We start from the raw sequence: 19,566 nt of genomic DNA, 5'->3' as shown, positions 1-19,566 counted from the left end.
AAATATTTTCACAGCAAATCTGAAAATCCTGATGAAAAAATGACTAGAAAAGAAGTAGAGGATATCATAGAAAATGTATCAGAGGATATAAAAAAATTGGGTTATGAATCTGGTGCAATAACTAGAAAGAAAAACAAAACAAGTTTAGATCTGAAGCGAAAGGAAGCAATTATAGTTAAGTCGGATAATTATAACAAATACAGAAACGTAATCAAATATATTCTAGAAACAAAAAAATATACAGGAAAAGGAATAAGATATCATAACCCATATAAAGTTTTACCAAATGGACAATACGGTAATTTAATTATTAACTTAAATAAACTTTATGGCCAAAATAAGTTAATTGCTAAGGATAGAATAACTGGAAAAGAAGTCATTAACACTAAAGTAGATGATGATTTAATTGATTTAATTAATAAAAGATATAACAATAAGAAAAAGCATTCAATTCATTCAATAAAAATATTTAAAGAATTAACAGAAAAGTCAGGATTACCTATCAATAAAAGATCTATGAAATTTAAAAAAGTAATTAGGGGACAAGGTTATGACGTTTGTCCATGTAATCCAAAAGAATTGGTTAATGACTTGGATTTAATTTGTGGTTCAATTGATGCTGGAAATAATAATGAAGAACTAAAAAATGAAGGTATTAGAATAATTGATGAACTATTAAAAATGAATTCTCTTTTACCAGAACAACATGAAAAGTTATATAAAAATTATTTTTCTTGAATTTAGATTTTAATTAAAGTTTTAAAACTTTATTTTTTAATTAAAGTTTTTAGTTATATAAATGGAACAAAAAATAGTATTAAGTTCTGAAACAGTTAAAGATAATAAAAATACTCCGAGTGATTTTACAATCAGATTTAGTCGTTCTTTAATTTTAGATAAAAATAAAACTTATGTTGTCGGTTTGGATAGTATTAACACTATGACCTACTCTTGGCATAATATTAGTGATGAATATGACAATAAAAGAATTCGTTATCATAATGGTAAGGATTGGAAAAATATTATATTTACAAATGGTTCTTACAGTTACACAGATATTAATAATTATATTAGGGAAACATTAATAAGTAATGATGATTATGAATTTGATAAATCAGAAATTGCTCCAATAAGTTTGGAATTTGATTTAAGTAGTTTTAAGATTTTGATTTCAATTACAGATAATTTTAAGTTGGATTTGGAAATATCAAATTTTCATACATTGCTTGGATTTGAGAAAAAAAAATTAGACAAAACTGAATGGGGAACTAAAACACCAAATATAACTAACTCTGTGGATACAATTTATATTCATTGTGATCTTATTGATAATTCACTTGTTGATGGTAATTTCAGTGATATTATTTATGCTTTAAGTACTGCAGATTTAACAAGAGCTTATCCATTTACAAAAGAACCACAAAGAGTTGGATATTCTGAAATTAATAAATATATTATAAATTCAATTAGAATATATATTACAGATGTATTTGGTAGAATAATTAATTTTAATGAGGTTGAAACAAGTTTTACACTAATTTTAAAAGAAATTTAATTAAAAACTTTTAGTTTTATATAATGTACAAGAAAGTTTATGACAAAAATAAAGGAATATTTATTTATGTTGATGCTCATACAGGAGAAGAAATCATACACGGAACAGGTATCTTTGGCACTTTAACGAAATTAATTCAATCCTCAATTGGCACAGCTGGAAAAAAAGCTTTGGAAACAGCAGGAAAAGCAGCACTTGAAAGTGGAACAAAAAAGGTTGGAACAGAAGTTGGAAATTTAGCTGCAGCTAAAATTGTTGAAAAACTTAAAAAGAAACCTGCTCCGGCAGTTGGTAATTTAATTGCTAAGGAATTACAAGAAAAGAATAACAGTAAAAATAATAAGGAGGAAAATATTAATATAAGATTAAATAGATTATTGTCAGGATCTGGGACTTTAGCTCGTGCTGGAACTTCAGCTCAACAAAAACGTATTAACAGATTAATTTATAAAAAATAAAATAAAAACTAAAATAAAAAATAAAATAATATATAATATATACATGTTTAGAACAAAACAATATTGTGAAAGATATGAATTAACTCCTATTCAATTAGATACAGCTTTAATATATGTCCTGGGAAATAATGTTAAGCAACAAAAAAACGGATATCACTTTACAATTAATGATAGAAGTTCATATTTTGATTGGTTTAATGGTTATTTTGAAGTAAGTTTTAAAGTAAATAAGCTTGCTAATGGTAATAATTATGCTGATGGAGATCAAATTGCTCTAATTAATAATGCAGCTTCATTAATTGATCAGTTAGTGGTTAAACAAAATGGAAAAATTGTTTATGATTGTAATAATTTATACAAAATAATAAATGTAAAAAATTTAGTTGAACTATCTGAGGATTATGCAAAATCAACTGGAACAAATGAGTTTATTTATTTAGATACTACTGATACTGCTGCTGTTGCTGATAATTCAGGTTTTAAATTTAGAAAGGAATTAATCGAAGGTGGTGCTGAGGTAAATGCTAAAATTCCATTAAATAATTATTCATTTTTTCAGGGTTTAGAAACTAATATTTTACCTCCAAGTCAAATTCAAATAACACTGCAGCTGACAGATGATGATGAATTAATTTTTAGAGCTAATGCTGCTGATCCTGGTAGAGTAATTGTAACAAAATTAATTCTATGGGTTCCACGTTTGATTTTTAATGAATTTGGGTTTGAACTAATTGCTACTGAAAGATTTAAAAAAGCAAGATGTCATACATTAGGGAAATGATAACACAATCAACTGATACACGACAGACGGACATAACTTTTAGAATAACAGCTGGTATAACAAAACCACAACATGTATTTGTTTATTTACAACGACCTGAAAAAAGTAATGCACAAAGACAGAATCCACATTTATTAGATACATTTAAAGTTGATGCAGCAGATGATAATACTTGTATTTTGAGCTCTTGTCGTCTTGAAGTTGGTAATGGTGTTTTTTATCCAGAAACAGAATACACAAGTATATCAAGAATATATGACGATGTAATTAATTATTATTATAAACAAAATAACAAAACTACTGGAAGTCTCTTAAATAGATTTAATTTTCAAAGTTTGTTTGGATTTGTTCATTTTAACTTGGAATATAAAAAGGAAGCAATAACAGAAGATCCTAAACACATTACATTAACAGCTAAATTAAATGTTCGGCCGGCAGCACATATCCGTGTTTATGCAATTGTATTGTATGAGGAAACAGTTGAAATAAATACTATTGGAAATGAACTTGTTATTGTTTAAATAAAATAAATTTTAAATATATAATGTCATCGGATTATATTGAATATAAAATTAACCTTACAGATGGACAAAAGAAAAATTTAGCCCGAGCCTACAACAACAAAATTCCACATACTTTTAGATTAAAACATGAACAATTACGTGGAAACTTCCCTTTACTTTTAACAAAAACACAAATTAATCAAATTAAAAAAGCTGTTGCAAATAAGAAGGGATTAGAAATTACAATTTCAAAGAAACAAATGTCCAGTCAAGGTCAAAATGGTGGATTTTTAGGAGCTTTGGCTGGTTTGTTAGGAAAAACAATTCTTCCAATGGCAGCAAAAATAGCTCCAAAAAATATTAGCCCCTCAGGCATTGGCGCTTTGTCTGGGCTAGCCAGTACTGGTGTTAGTAAATACTTGGAAATGGTATTATTTTCAGTAGCTAATGATAAGAGAAATATGATATCGCCATATCTTACACCTAATCAAAGAAAGCAACTAGTAGGATCTGGAGTGATTAAATTAACACAAAAACAAAAACAAGACGGTGGGTTTTTGGGTATGTTGGCTGCTAGTCTAGGAAAAACCTTTGATTACATCTTTGTTAAGTGGGAAAGGATTACAGATGTTTCTCAACGGAGACCTTACAGACGAATTCCTATATTAAAAAAATATTAAAATTTATAAACAAACCAATATTTTAACTTTGAAATAGAACAATGGGTAAAACAATTAAAAATTAAAAACTTTAGGGGTGTATTTAGTAGAAATAATTTATTAAAATTAAAAGAAAAGGTTGAATGTGGAATTATAAATTTGGACGACTCTATTGGTCCTGGAACACATTGGGTTTGTTATGTAAATAACATGTATTTCGATCCATTTGGACTTCCTCCACCAAAAGAAGTAATTAAGTATATACCAAATGTAAAATACAACAATGTTCAATATCAAGACAAAACAAGTATGCTTTGCGGATATTATTGTTTATTTTTCATTAAAATGTTACAAGATAAAGTACCGTTGTATGATTTATTGTATAAAATACTAAAAATTAATAATCAAAGAGTAAATGAACAAACTATTATAAATTATTTTAATAAAAAAGGACATTTTATTTCACTGAAATTTAACTGGAATAATTAATATAATGGGAATATTCAATAATATAAATGAAAAAGTAAATAAAATAGAAAAACAAATAGAAAGGAAATTTAATAAAAAAACCTCCATTGTTTTTAACATGTTATACTCAAGATACTGATGGTGGTTTATTTCAATGGAAAAAACTGTAAATGCTAGTCCTGGTTAGTTCAAAAGGTAATAATGTAACAATTAATTTAATTGCATCTTAATTATTTTTGTTGATGCAATTAAATTAGATAAAGGAGAAGCTAAATTACAATTAAAAATAAAGAAAATGTAATTCTTCAAAGTTACGATGTAAAAATAACAGAAAAATGAATCTATTTCTATTAATTATGCTAATAAATTTAAAATAAATGATGTTATTTATATTAATTCTTTAAACGTTAAAAATATTCAGTTAACAATTTATGGTTCTATAATTTAATAAAAACTTTAATAAAACTTTAATAAAAACTTTAATTAATTTAAGAATAAGCTAATGTATCAATACCCTTATCAAGAATATATCTTTTATCATCATAAAATGATTTAAAGATGTTTTATTTATAACATAACTGGAAAGATTGTGTTTATTAGAACGAATAACTTTAAAGGTGTGATTACTTTGGGTTGAATTAAACAAAGTAGCTTTATAATTTTTATGAACTATTGTTTTCTTAACAACAAGTTTTTTAATTCCTTTACATTTTTTAATGTTAACTTCATTTTCTAATAAATATGAATACATGTTACTTCTTAATCCAACAAATTCAACGATTGGAATACCTGCGGCTTCGTCTTTAAACTTTCCAATTACTTTTTTGTTGTAATCAAAATAAAACTTTGAATTACTATCGTAATCACTATTATCAAATAAATCTTTGTCCTTATAAAAGTCTTTATATGCATCTTTGGTTTTTATTTCATAACATAATGAATCAGTGTCAGTAAACAATAATTTACAATTATCCTCGTACTTTTCCTTATATAATTATAATGAAAATCATACATTAAATATTTTGATAAATCTAGAATGCACATTCCAACATAACAAGGTCTGTTTAATAACAAACTTTCTTTTATTCTATGAATACCAAAAAGGTTAGAGTTAAACATCGTTGAACTAACAAATGAAGGTTTGGCTATGTATTTTAATAAAATATTTTCATCATGAGTTAATTTAATATTAACCCTCTTGCGTAAATTCTCCATCGTCTTACCGAATACAGAATTGTTCATTAACTTAAAAAAGTCCTTTTCAAATGAATTTTTTGCTTTAGATCTTTTTTGAGTATTAAAATCAATATACTTTTTTAACCAAGGACTTTCGTCAAATTAATATTTTATGTATTTTTGTTACTTTTAACCCTAATTGTGTATATAGTTCAAGATTTTTATAATGAACTACATAATTTTGTTTTTTCATTAAAGTTGGAACCAACTTCTTTACATTACTTTTTCCTATTTCAAATTTTGTTTTAATATTTTTACTATAATCAGAAAGCCATTGATCTGGTATTTTAATTTTTTCAGGAGCTAAAGGATAATCGTTGTGGGTTTTATGTAATTCTTTTGGATATTCAAGATCACATTCAACTATAAAGTTAGTTTTACCTTTTGCAATTAATTTCTTAAATTGTTTTTCGGATATAAATTTAAAGTTTCCAGAGGGTAAAGGTTGACACATAGCCCAACCGTAAAGGTTATTGGCGTCGAGGTACATAATGTATCTGCTTTTCTTTTGAATTATAATCCTTCATATATTTATTGTTTGCTTTACTGTATCTGTTTGAAATATAACTTATTCCTCCTCTCAGTCCCTTTCAATAAAAAAGATACATATCAATATCAGTTATTAAATCTAACTTATTCCAGTCATTTTAACATTGCATCCCAAGCTAACCCAGGACCTACTAAAATAATGACAAGGATCTATTTTGTAGTACTCCAAACATAATTTTCTAAAATTTTCGAATACATCAGCTAAAAGTAATACGTCAGTTTTTAAATATAGATCATGATATTCTCCCAGTGTTTTTATTTTAAATTTTTTCCAAATATTTTTAGCATGTTCGTATTCATTATCAGAAATATTAGTTTCATTTAAAATTGAATAAAACTCTTCTTTAGAAGGTAATTTTGTTTCTTTAAATTTTTTAAATGAATCCATGTAATCATATGGATAAACACCTTTTGTCTTTAATAAATTAATGTTTTCACAATCAAATTCTTGAGATAAGTATTTAAATTCTGGAATATTTTTTACTAAGTTATCCAATGATTGAGACATAAATTGGAATGAATCAATAAAGACCAAGTCAGAAATCATAAATGCCATATATCTTTCCATATTGTTAGGAATAACATTAATTTCTTTTTTAAATTTCCCTATTTGTTGCATAATAAAATGACCGTCATAACCTCTTAAATTATGAAAAATAACAGGAATTTTATGTGTTAGTTTAAAATTAATATTACATTCTGAGTGAGCACTTCCTCTGAATTTTCCTGTTATATGACAGTGATCTCTTACTTTGGTTGAATCTTCTATATATTCTTTTTCACAGATATGACAAAACTTTTGTTTTTTAAATTCGGTTGAATCATTTTTAGACATTCTTAGTTCTTTGTTAAAATGTTCTTTAAATATTTCTTTACAATATTCCTCTTCCTCAAGCATTTTTTCAATAAACTTATAAACTGCATTAGGACCTCTATAAATCTGGGTTGGTTTAGTATATTTATCGTCATAACAACAAACAACTTTATAACCGTAACCACAATCTATATGATTTTGATTGGTTCAGTAAATGAAGATTCAGTTGATGGTAAAGCAGTTAAAACTTTTTTAGTTATTGATTCAAAATCAGCATAAATTACAAAAGGTACTGCTAAACCTTTATGATAATTTTTAAATTGTACTTTACTTCCCTCTTTTGGCATTTTTACGCCTTGGATACCATTAATAGCTAAACAATTTGGAATATGTTCATTTAATATTCTTTCTTGTGAAAATTCTGTAGAAAATGATTTACAAAAATGTTTTTTTCTTTATGTTGGTTTTTTGAAACATTAATCTATTAAAGTCTTTTATCCAAACATAATGTTGGACTACAGTTCTTGAGGGTTTACAGTCATCATCAGTTATTTTATCATTTATTTTATCATTTATTTTATCATTAGTAATTAGCAACATGTCACAGTGTTCTTCATATTGATATTTTGATATGTACAATGGATAAATTCCCGTAGGTTCTTCATAACCAAATATATTAAATGATATTTCATTTAAAACTTCTATTTTAGGTATTTTTATTTAATGTAACAGGAAATTTAATTCCAGTATAATCAAGATCGTTTATATGTTTTTTTATAATTTGAAACTCTTTCAGAATTTTTTGTTACAGGAAATTTATAAGCTAAATGACACCATCTAAAACATTCATTATCATCATTCTTTATATTTATTAATCCTTTCATTGAATTTTGTTAATGGTTTTGGTAATTCTAAATAACTTGAAGCAGCCAATGGATTATACTTATATCTATTTATATAATGAGCATCAACTGACTCTATTCTCCAGCCACTTCCTTCAGAAATCCAATTACCAATTCTATTTATTATTTCATCAAAAGCTTGATGTAAAGTTTTTTTTATTTTGTTTGTGATAATAATTTCTAAAGCCTTTTGATTGAAAATAAGCTGATTTATATATTGTATCAGTTTTATCCATTTTTGCAAAAGTTATTTTTAAAACAACATTTATTTTTATACCTTTTAAAGTTTTTAAAGTTCAGATTTAAGTATTTCATAAGAGTCGTTTATAGTTAAATATAATTGATTCTTTGGATCTTGTCTATATGTAATTTAATTTCAAATTTCTTATAATATTGTTTTGAAGATCTCTCGATTTCCATCTATATATTATATTTAGAAAAAAAAATCACTAAGGAAAAAAGGATTAAAAAATAATAAAATAAATAAAGTTTTAAATTATCTTTAAGAAGAATTAAAATATTTAAATTTATATCTTTTTCCGCTGGTTTTTGATATTCCACTTTTAACTTGGTTTTTCCTTTGCAGCACATTGTTTAAACCCTGAATTAATATTAAGGTCTTTGGATGTTGCATAAGTGCTTTTATATGTTTTTCCTTCATTAGTGTCACAATCGGTTGCAATAACTTTTTTAGGATTGTTTCGAATATTATTTGGTCTGGGACAATCACATAATCTTTCAGCATTTTCTTCTTCAGTTAATAGACAACCGCAGTTCCATTCAAATAAATTATTTTTAAAAGATAAGGATCTATAACATTTTGTAATTTATCATGATATGATTTTTATATCATCGCTAACTATTTGATTTAACCGATTTAATAACATTTCTTCTTTTAAGAACTTTCTTATATGAATTTTTGTCTGGATTCATTATTTCTCCTAAAGTGCTAGATAATTTTGGTATAATCATTCTATCTACCTTTCTATTAACCATCTATATATAATATACTTATAGAAAAAAATCTTTAAAAACGCACCTAATGAAATTAAAATTAATTTGAGAAATTTGTTTATATTATCTATATCTTTTGAATAAGATTTTAAAGTCATTTTTTCTAAATTGTTATCAACTGTTAAATTTTAATACCTTCTTGAAACATTCTGTTTAACCATTCTTCGTGTAATTTGTGTAGTTTTTCTAAATAATCTAAACCAACTTTGTTTTCTTCCGTTCTGTTTCTTTTTTGAAGTCTTTTAAAACATATTTCTGGGTCGGTTTTAACATAAACAAATCCATCAATTGGGTTTTTTCCATATGGTTTTATAATATGATCAGTTAGAAAAGATTGTATACTGCCAAAGCGGGGTGATTTATATCACCGTTTTTTTTATGTTGTTTTGTAAAAACGTTACTGTTAGTTAAATAACAACGTTCAAGGACAGAAACACCATCAAACTGTTTAGCAGAAGATAACATTTTTATATGACTATTTAAAGTTGTTAGCTGAAAAGGAAATAAATATTTAGAAGGTTCTTGAGCAGCAAGTTCAAAAAGATTATATGAATTTCCGCTTGGATCCATAACATTTTGCCATTCGTGAATTGGTTCTGGAATTATATTAAAATTAGGATTATATTCTTTAATAATATCTAAAAACGTACTTTTTTTCCCGATGCAATATTACCTTCAACTGATATATTTTTTCTCATTTATATAAAATACTTATAGAAAAAATCTTTAATAATCTTTAATACAACTCTTCTTCTTTTTTACTTTTATATCCGTTAAGTTTAAATTCCTTCATATGCATTTCAAGAGGTGTTGAATAATTTTTTTCTTTCTGCATTTCTAATAGTATTGTAAAAATATCCTGAATAACTTTATTTGGATCTTCTTTATTACTTTTCCAATCCGTGCTTTTGTTATAAGTTGTTTTATTTTATGATGATGTGATTTTAAAAAAATTTCTTGTCGGGTCAAGTTTTAGTCTGTTAGTAAATAGGTAATTACTGATGGAACAGCGCCAGCAACTGCTACAAATATAGGAATAGCTGGAACAAGTACTAATGCAGCTGAACAACCAAAAACACCTGCTGTAATATATAATCCAGTACTTACTCTCCCACAAAATTTATAACTTTTTCTGTAAGCAGCAGCTAGTTTAGTTAAGTGAATAATTAATTGATCTATTGTTTCTATTCCATTATTATTAGAAATTAGATTTTTATTGCTCATTTATATAATATATTTTCTAAATTAAATTTGTTCAAGATCGCTAAATGGTACCCAACTATTAAATTTTTCATTGTAACCTTTCCATTTTACTAAAGCTTGTTTTTCTTATAGTCTCGTCTAATAACTTTTTCTATTCTAAAAACTTCTTGTGTAGTAGGTAAAAGTTCTTGTTCATAAAATGAACCTTGAATTATTTCATCATTTAAATCTTTAATAGTGTATGTTCTGGGATTTGTATTATTAATTTTATAAATTATAAATATTTTCCTCTGTCCAGTTTGGTGTATATCCTTTTTCAAAATGTCTTTTTAGTTTGCTTAAACGAACTCGATCACCAATTTTAAATTTTGCTTTGCTCTTTGGTATCTTAAATCACCATATAAATTAAAGTAAACAGTACCATTTATTTAAGTTTTTACTAGCTTCGGTTGGTCTCATTTTTATACTAGAATGTTTTGTTTTGTTATATTTATCAACCATACCTACAAATTATTTAAATAAGTATAAGTATTATTTGCTGTAAAATATTTCCACATATTCTTTTTAAACTTCTATTTAAATCTTTCTATTACTACAGCCTTTCCTTCATTAAATGTAGGTTACATATTAATCTTATTTTTATTCAAAAATGATTCAAACTTTTTATTATAAAATTCTTTTCCTTCATCTACCCATAATTTTGTGGAATCCTTGCAGTCTTCGGGGACTTTTGTCCCTGAATTCTATCTTCAGAATTAATTTTTTCAAATGCTTCAGTAACAGATTCTCCAGTTTTATTCTTTAATGGAATAACCCAAGCATATTTACTAAATATATCAATACGGTTAACAAGTACTTTTTCTCCTTATTATATTTTTAAAAAGCTTGCATGTCAACTAAATCAGCTGACCAAGTATCATCAATATCATTAACTATCACTCTTCGTTTCCTAAATTTTCTTTTATTGGTTTGTGTAATTCTTCTGCTAATTCATCGCTCCAGCGGTAGCTCAGAGTTACCGGCTCTGCAGTGATTTCGGGGGTATACTCTACCCCCTTTTCCCGTTTTTTGATTTTTGTCCCAACCCAAGTTTGTATTTTGTTTTAATTATAGGTTTCACAACTAAATGTTTTGCAATCTTTTCTCCAAATGTTTTTGATTTAGTTTTATTTAAATTGGAAAGCATTTTTTTATCACATTCACTTTTACTTAGTCTTGAGTCATAGCAAAAATCATGGTCCATACATACTGCATCCAGTTCATTGACAGGGGGTCCATTATCTAGGGGATTTCCTGGCCCACAATAATTATATCCTGGAAGTGTTAAACCTTTCTTAGGTAATAAAGGTAACATTGCTTTGTGAATATCTAAATTACCCCCTGTACTTTTAACAAACTTTGATTTCATTTTTCCACAAGATGAACAAGTAGCCCTTATCATTTTTCTCCCGTTTTTTGTTGTAACATAATGAGGATTTATATTATCAGTAAATCTTCTTTCTTTCAAACAATATATTTTATTTTGTAAACTCATCTATATCAAATGTATTTAAAATTATTTAAAGACTAATAATGTAGTTATTAATTCAAAATAAAATCAAAGACCAGAGGCTTTGCCTCCGGGGGTCGTAGACCCACCTTACATTTTATTAATAAATATAATCTGCCAAAGTTTTGCCAAAAGTTTGCCAAGTTGGCAGACATTGTCACATTGCTGCCACTTGGCAGAAAAATGGCAGACTTTTGATTGGTTGAATTTGTGTTTGCCAACGTTCTGCCAAAAGTTTGTCAAGTTGGCAGCGACTGCCACATTGCTGCCACTTGGCAGGATTTTGGCAAATATTTGGTGGAAGTGTTTAAAATTATCTTTAATCATATTTTACTATAGGTTTTCATAAAGTACTATGAAAAGTTGTTTATTTTTTGGTTTTAAATTGTCCGGCATTGGATTTTTTAGAATAGGGTCAAGGGGTCAGGGGGGTCAAAATTGAGCTCGCTACCCCATATATATAACTACTCCTGTTTGATATTTTTCTTTGTTTTTTAACGTTTTAAGAGGAACTTTTTAGAAGTATTTTCTTAAGAATTTCAAGACATCGTTTGCCTTTTTAAATGCAAGCCTAGATGCATTAAACTTCAGATCATTTCACATTACTGCTGAAACGTAAGATTTGTTCCACCAATGACATATGCTTTCATAAAATGTAAACACTGATGGTTTATTTCAGAACCAAGACAGAAATTATCTATCGATTTGTGTAAAAGGCCATTAAGTTTTATTGAAACACACTTAATTAAGTTTCCTTGTGACAGCTAACCATGTAATATGTCGACTTACCAACTTTGTATGTGATTTATCAATATCTGTAGGTAGAGAAAATTGAGTGGATGTTGCAGATGCTATTTACGACTCCCGTGTAACAGAATGTATTGCGATTTTATCCTAGTTTGTTATTGCTCTTAGTTTTATTTTTCCTATATCATCCTGTGTACTATATGTTAATAAACACTGCTAATCTTTCACATCTTTTAGAAAATATATATTACATGGATTTCATATCTGTTCGTATTACTATACTAGGTGTGATAACGAGCCGTTTATTAAGAAAAATGAACTGGTGATCTTGATATTCTCTGCTTGGCATGCTTGACGAAATAGGTTGAACACCAACTTGTCATTATACTGTCACCTATTTCTAACTGTCAAAATGATTCAATAGTAACAAACGTATTAATAAAAAGACGAACAAGAGCTGTCCGTAAGACAGCACGCTCGACTTTTCTAAGTGCTAGAGCTTTGCCAGTAAAAGGGGCTTAACATAATCAGAGTTATCGGGATTGTTTCTTCTGGTGTAGCCTTTGATAGTAAATAAATATTCTAAGTTTTTCAAGTCGATAGCTTTGAAAGTAACAGAGATATTGGACGTTATATAAAACTTTAACCGAAAAATATTCTAAGTTAAAAGTGGGCAAAACCTTTGTCAAAATTCAAATCAGAGTTATGGGGATTGTTCTTCTGGTGTAGCCTTTGATAGTAAATAATATTGTAAGTTTTAAGTCAAAAGGTTTGATAGTAACAGAGATTTTGAACTTATCAAAATCTTTAACCAAAAGAAATCTAAGTTAAAAAGGGACATAACTATGTCAAAATTCAAATCAGAGTTATGGGGATTGTTTCTCCTGGTGCAGACTGTAATAGTAAATAAATATTTTAAGTTTCAAGTCAATAGCTTTGATAGTAACAGAGATATTTGACTTTATCAAAAACTTTAACCAACGGTGACGCCGACGCCGTCGCCGGGGCGTGTGCAATAGCTCTACTTTTTCTTCGAAAAGTCGAGCTAAAAGTATGTTCAGACGTTTTAGAATAGAATTTTGATTTCATTGTTTCTATTGTTCGAGGGATTGAAGGGTAAGTTTATTAATCATTTCTTTTGCAAACGTTAGATAATTTTGTCGCATTATAAATATCTTTCAGTTTTCTTTATGTTTTGTTTGCGCTAAAACTGCATCTTTCTTCATAACTCAACATTTTGATAACAACTTTGATTTCTCAAGAGAAAACTCAATATTTGATTAATAGATCTGGAAAGTAGGGAACCCGAAAATGAATATTTATCCAACCACATCAATACATATATTTGATGAAAAGAGATACTGAAAATGGAAAATATAAATTGGTAAATGACTGTGTGTAAAACACGAGGCTTTTTAAGTGCTTTTATTTACCTGGCTGTTATAGAACTTTGAATACTGATGCTATTCTTAATTCAGTTACTACTTTAGATAATAAAAGCAACAGTACTTAAAACTTTTCAAACATATGAAAAATTACCACAGAAAAGTAGAAACATTTTCAAGTTTTACAATAATATTTACAACGAAGGAAAAACATATGTCGAGGGCTTAGAGCGAAACTGGTCTATCTGTATATAGAAATAGAAGCAGATAGACCAGTTTCGCTCTAAGCCCTCGATGTGTAGATACACCTCTGAAAAGACCGTGGATTGACAAGGAGGTTGGAACAAAACGCAATCGATCCGGGCTTGATTGCCAATCGTAGTTCATCATGACCAGTGTTCAGTGCTAGGTGATTTACTTAAATCGGTACTCTTGCAGTACTGGCCACGACTGGATGTAAGGAAGATATATATCACACATGTGGCGGGCGCGGTTGGAAATATGCCAGCTAGATACTTTAAGTTTCAAACCAACAATACCGTGTGGGTAGTGAAGAGTGGCAACGAGCCAACTGCCTTGTAGACACAACATAAATGCGTTGAAACCACATTGTTGCCCTGACGCCTTGTTAAGTACACAAGAGGGTCAGATAATTTCTCAAATGAAATGACAACTTCCCATAACAAAGGAAATCCCATTAGTTGAATTGCGTAATTCACCCTGTTATGACTCTCTGCTAAGCTTAACAACGTATATGATTCTGATGATAAAAGATATAAATAACTATAAAGGACTTTACGACTCCAGAAAATGGATTGGTAGCTAACCATGTATATGCACTTGTTCTTTAAGTAGATGCGTCATTAAAGGGGAGAAGAATAAAGGAAAGTATAACATTACAAATTACATTGCAATGAAAATGTCAAAATCAGGAAAATAATGGATTATGAAAGACATGACACTGGATCTGCTTTTATATCAGAATATACCATGAATAAAAAAAAAGGTTTGTGTTAAAACTAGACTTTACAATTTAAATGTTGAGAGACAAACAGCTACAATTCACGCGACACATAGCGCTTACCATATGTTTTAAGCGTTTATACCAATATGCAACTAAATTTACCTAGAAAAACATTTTGGATTAACACATTAATTTGTTGTGGAGTGTGTCAATTTAGAACCCACAATCTACATCTTATTTACTAAAATATCAAAGATGTATTGAAGAAACAAAAACTCAGTTGGTATGATAGGTTTGACTGAATATATTCACGACAGGTAATGAAATATATTGAAACTGCATCCTCCATGTTAAAAGGATTTGTAAACTATACAGTGGTCACAGCATGACGTGCAATAGATGGGTTGCACATTATTCTTGAGACATTTGACAGCAACGGGCAGTAATAAGGCTAAGCAAAATCCAAAAGCCTGAAAATCTGGTGCTTACAGATAGGCTTTTCTTAATGCGCAAATTATTGGAGTCCGGTTCTCACGTCAATTTAATACCCTATTAAAACACGTCGTTCTTGTCAGTAAGTAATACCTAGCCAATTGACATACCTTTACTGCTAAAGACTTTCATTAAACTATCAGAAAACGAATATTAAATAAAATGAATGTCACTCAGGCAAACAAACGTTTGCACAATTCTCTTAATTATTTTATTAATTTATTTAAAAAGGAAAACACTCTCATTGTCGAGAAATAAAAAAAAAAAAAATAAATAAACGTATGAGGGGGGGAGGGGGTTTAAGGGGGAGTGGGCGGATTAATGCATGTGGGGTTGAGAGTGGGGAACAGGGTTAGGTAATATTCATAGCACTTCTCAAATCGTGTTATCACCACCCACCTATATTCAAAGTTTAAAGTTAATATCTTGAACAGTTTTGGACAGATTGGCCGTTTACCTACCAACCAAGTTAATCTGCTTTGCACATTGTCTCATTGTTATCTACCTACATGTATATGCAAAGTATGAAGTCAATAACAAATATAGTTAATTAGTTATGCCCTTGACACAAGAAATGCTGACAGATTTGACATTTCCAAAACCTTGATCTTTGACCTATCGACCTGGACATCCACTTATCGGCACTTATCTATATGCCAAGATTGAGGTAAATACATTGATTGGTTATTGCGTTATGCTGGACACGCAAAAAAAAAACGAAGAGCAAAACATTATTCTGAGCTTCATTTGTGACCTTGACCTTTCACCTACCGATTTGATACGCACTGTACATCGTCTTACCGCCACCTACCTATATGCCATATATTGAACAGTTATTGAGTTATGCTTCGGACACGGAATACGACGGAAACGGAAATTTTAGTGTTCTGAAACGACAATTGTACTCGTGTTAATCATACAAACAACTCAATTGACAGGCTGAAAATTCCATACGAAGTAGAGCTATATATATGTAATATATTTGACCTACTCTTGCATGACATTTATCAAACTTCTTTTATTATATGATTTTTGTTTTGTTTTTATTCGCACTGGTGTCAACGCAATTTTGTGGAATTTGCTAATTTACTATTCCCTGCTCTTTTAAAGCAGCAACAATGTGTTTGAAAGAAGTAGGGACACATGAGCTACCTTTTTAATACATCATAAAGATGTAACCTATTTTCAAGAACGGGTAAAAATGATTTACCTGACGCCCGAATACGCCAACGAAATTAGAGCATTTCCTTCTGAAGAAGGGAACACATTCCATAATGAATGAAATTCCATTTGTAGAATTATAGAATTCATCCGCATAAATTGTGAACTTAATAAACTGATATGATTCTGACAATAACATACATTTGCCGGAGATAAATTAACTTAAAAAAAAGAAAACTATGAATCCAGACAATTTTATTGGTAGGTAAAAAGATAAGTCCTAGCATAACGAAAAAAAAACACTATTTGCAAACGACAACATGGTAATTAAAGTATGCAATGAAAATGTTAGATCAGAGTAGAAGTTTAACAAATACACTGAGATAACACCCGATGTGCTTTTGTAAACAAAATATAAATAACTACTACGATGCGTTTAAGTTTGGATTTATGACTTTAACGCAACAAAATAAATAGTTACATGACACTTGCGACAACAAACTTAAAAAATGACAAGTAAACCTAATAAAACATTTTGATTTAAACATACAGTAATTTAATCAGGACAGGCACTTAAAGTGCAATTTGCTTGAAAACTAAATCATAAAAAGTACGTTCATGATAAATGGATTTAGTCAGAACATGGTAAAGATCAAAACGCGATGTTGCAAATTATCTATCAGAATTAAAAATACTTTGATTGTATGGGTTTTTTTTGTTTGTTCTGGTTTTAGCGCCGTTTTTTCAAATGTATTTCAGTTATAAACCGGCGGGCTGTTAACTTAACCTGTGTTCCTGGATTCTGTACCAGTACAAACCTATTCTCCGCAAGTAACTGCCAACTTCCTCACATGAATCAGATGTGGAGAACGAATGTCAGATGTGGAGAACGAATGTTTTCAGACACAATGTCCGTAGTCAGTTGTCACGGTGAGCATACGCCGGGATCGAACTCACAACCCCGCGCTGTGTGAATCTGCTTTCTCCCTATTGAGCTAAGCAGGCGGACTTTATTCTATGCTTTTCAGTGAATACTGAATTATATCAGTGAACTAAAATTGATATCTTAATTGTTTCAAAGCAGGGAAATTGAAACATGTTAATTGTAAATAACAGAGATTGTTTTGCAAAGTACACTTTCATAAAGATTCATATGCATATAAATACCTACACGATCATGAAGGCACCGATATAGTGTATAGGTACAGTGCATTATTATAATTGTTTAAACAGTATTATGGTATGAACTTTAACATAGTGACCGTTTTTATATAATGCATATATACCTCTAGTCTATTCTGGTCATTTAAGAAAAAAAGCACAACGAACACACCAAAGGACTTTATAATTAGCATCCATTTCCACTACCGTCCATGAACAGGCTCAATCAAACCGAGCCTGCACCATTTTCGTTTTTGTCGTGGAGTTTCCACTTTTTCTATTTTATAATTATTGTTTTGTGTCAGTGATTTGCAAATATTAGGGTGCTTTCTTTTAGCAGTGACTGAGCAATTATTGTTTTTCCTTACTATATGAAGAATTCCAACCCAGATTCTCTCAAATGTATTTCTGGATTCAGCAAGCTTCTGATCGTTCTGCTGTAACGGGATATTTATTCCTCCACTCACTGACATCTGAATCATAAATTGTGAAAACTGATGATTAATCACAGAGCCGCGACAAGATCCATAATTCTTTGCAAGAACCCATTGTTACACCGAATGACATTGAATTATTCGCGTTTCCTTTAAACAACAGACAGCTCACCACGTCATATCCTGGCGGATCAAATTCGAATGTGATTTAATAATGATTATAGCAACAGATGGAGTCAGCTTAGCTGCAGTTGCTATGCTATTTTGACGACAATGTAACATTATAAGTTATCATAAATTACTAAACAGGAACATTTTAAGTTGTTTTCAACGGATGAAAGTATTGACCTCCTGGTTCGATCTACCGAAACAAATGCAGTATATGACCTTTCAGTCAGGCATTTAAGGTGACAAAACAACGATAAAGTTATAACATGGTAAATTAAAAGTTTCAATCAAACCCCGGGCTGCGCCATTTTCCTTTTTGTTGTTTTGGGCAACATGTGGAGTTTCCACTTGTATGTTCTGATCTCCAGCAAATACAATATGTGAAAGATACCAGTACTTTGATATTATACTGAGACAAATGGATACTCTATAAACATTCTAGTACACAATTTAAAATTACAGCGATTGCAAACTAGACTGAATTAATCTGACAAATTGATGCAGATGCTATTCATTTTGTATCATGGTGTCTGTCTAGGTCATAAACCGACTTAAAGTGTTTCGCTAAAAGCAGAACATAATAATGATTGAAATAGAACTTTAACTGCATCCTCTGATCTGCTAATGCCTCTGGAAAGGAAGATTACATTACAGTGAATGAGTCAAATACAAACAAGTGTGCTGTATATGCATAACAATAAATTCTATAAATAGATCATTTCGAAGTAATAAACTGTACATTAGAATTGCTGAAAGGTGCGACACCTCCCACTATTCATATTACCGGCCTACGCGCAATTCTTTTATAGTAACTCCAAGTACGGACAGCCTTTTTACAGCCGGCATCTGGCACTTAAAGATTGTTCTTGTGATTGTTAATAATATCTATACAAAGCTCCTTTAGGAGTCTGTAATGCAATCAGGCAAAGTAATAGCATACAAAATTTGATCGAGTCTGTGTATGAGAGGTACTTACTAAGATGGGCAAAACAACTTCACGTCCCCTAGAACTGGCTTAAGCAAAATTCTCTTATGTACATTTAAGCTGAAAATTGGTTCAAATTTCTAGGTAAAATTTGTGAATGCATGAAACGAGTACACGAAACGAATGCCGAGGATTCACAAGTTTGTTATGGAATTGCATATGACAATCGTGGACGATTTAATGCATTAGCAAAGACACAATCGACTTTGTAGAATAACGTGGCCTATTTTCTTTTATTCCGGACCGAAACAAGAGTTCACTTCGCACATGTTATTGATTCGGTTTCTGTTACTTTTCGGTTTCCGTTTCGACGGAACTCCAAAATTGGCTCATTGGTCGTAATTCTTTCTATTTTCTTAGGTTTTGTATCGTTTCGGC

This window comes from Mercenaria mercenaria, chromosome 8, assembly GCF_021730395.1.
Source record: "Mercenaria mercenaria strain notata chromosome 8, MADL_Memer_1, whole genome shotgun sequence".
NCBI lineage: Eukaryota > Metazoa > Mollusca > Bivalvia > Venerida > Veneridae > Mercenaria > Mercenaria mercenaria.
Note: the sequence above shows the minus strand (reverse complement) of the source record.